The sequence below is a fragment of the Echinops telfairi genome, unplaced genomic scaffold, assembly GCF_000313985.2.
Source record: "Echinops telfairi isolate 266 unplaced genomic scaffold, ASM31398v2 ScPeMD7_7406;HRSCAF=8444, whole genome shotgun sequence".
Lineage (NCBI taxonomy): Eukaryota > Metazoa > Chordata > Mammalia > Afrosoricida > Tenrecidae > Echinops > Echinops telfairi.
In genome coordinates, this window is record NW_022111306.1 from 2,811,366 (window position 1) to 2,813,369 (window position 2,004).

The window sequence follows — 2,004 nt, forward strand, 5'->3', positions numbered from 1 at the left end:
GGTGGGCTGACATCAAGACCACCATTCATGAAGAAAGCAAAAGGTCATTAAAAGGACTGGAAAGAAAAAAAATAAAGTAGAATCTGAAAAGGCTGTAATACTTGCTCGTAATCTTAATTATAATGTGTTCATCTGGGTTGACTAGAGGAACAAATCCAGGACACTTGTATATATGTGAAAAATAGCTTTATGTAAAAGAGCAATTGTATATTAAGAAAACAGCCCAGTCCAGTCCAGATCAAGTCTGATATTAGCCCATATGTCCGATACGGGTCTATAAATTCTTCTTCAGACTTATGTAGCACATGCAATGACACTGAATGCAGGAAGATCAAGGGCAGTGGGTGGAAAGTCTTGTGGATCCAGTGGAGGTGGCAGCATCTCAGCACTGGCATGGGTCTCCACGTGGTTCTTCCAGCTCCAGAGCTCTGACTCAATCAGCATAGCTCCCTGTGGCTTGTCAACAGGAATGTCTCACAGATAGAGTGTGTATCCTGCCTCCAGGGAGGAAGGCAGGAGTGCCCAGAATCCTCAGGAGAAGGCCATGCCCACACACAGAGGTCTCATGGGCTATGAGCTGATTGATAGGTTAGACTCCACCCTGTTACTCAAGTTGACAAAAGATTATGTAACTACCACAAGTAGCTAAAGCAAATAGAAGAAATGATGAAGTCAAAGAGCTGAACAGAAAATTTCAAAGGGCAGCTCAAGAAGACAAAGTAAAAGAACATAACATAATGTGAAAAGACCTAGAGAAGCAAAAAGGGAAGTACAGTCTGAGCATATCTTAAGCTGCAAGAAAGAACTGGAGGAAAAAAAAATCAAGTCTTGAGTTGCAATAGTGAAAATTCCCATGGGCAAAATACATGGATCAAGAGGCAATTGTGCAAGAAGAACAAGGGAATACTGCATGGTTTAAAATTAGGAAAGGAATGTGTCAGGGTTATATTTATCCTTTCATCATACTGATTCAATCTGTACTCTAAGCAAATAATCAGAGAAGCTGGAGTATATAAAGAAGAATGTGCATCAGGGCTAAAGAAAGCAATGCTAACACCTGTAATATGCAGATGACACAACCTTGCTTATTGAAATTGAGGAGGACTTGCGGCATTGATGATAAAGATTAAGAATTGCAGCCTGATAATTCAATGTAAAGGGAACCCAAATGCTCATAACTGGACCAATAGATAACATCATGACAAATAGAGAGAAAGTTGAAGTTGCTAAGGATTTCATCTTGCTTGGATCCGTGAACAATGCTCATGAAAGCAGCAGTCAAGAGATCAAATGATGGATTGCATTGAGTCAATCTGCTGCACACAATCTCTTGAAAGTTTTGAAAAGCAAGGATGTCATTCGGAGGACTAAGGTGATCATGATTCAAGCCATCGTATTTTTAATTAACTTATATACATCTGAAAGTTTGACACTGAATAAAGAGAGCGGAAGAATCAATACATTTGAATTATGGCACTGGTGAAGAATGTTGAAAGAACTGCCAAAAGAACAGACAAATCTGTCCTGGAAGATTTACAACCAGAATGCTCTTAATGGTCAAGGATGGCAACACTTACTTTGGACATGTTGTCTGGAGAGCTCCATCCTTGGACAAGGACAGCATGCTTGGTAAAATATAGGGGCCGAGGAACAGAGGAAGGGCCTTGACAAAATCAATTGCCACATTGGCTGCAACCATGGGCTCAAACATAAGACAATATTTGAGGAAGGGGCAGGACTGAGCAATGTGTCATTCTGTTGTCTGAAACATGGGTCGGCATGGGTCAGAACCGACATGCAAGCACCTAAGAAGAACATCAATTCTCCCCACAGCTGCTTGGAAGCTTCGCAAATCCCATCATAGAGTTGACCACACTGTATGAGATCATGTCATGGGAGAATTCCGCACTACCCAGGTTGATGTACATCTTAACTATCACAATGGCCAAGGGAACCCAACTGATTTCAAAGGCTGTGTCTGTATCTCATGGTGAAAGGATATCA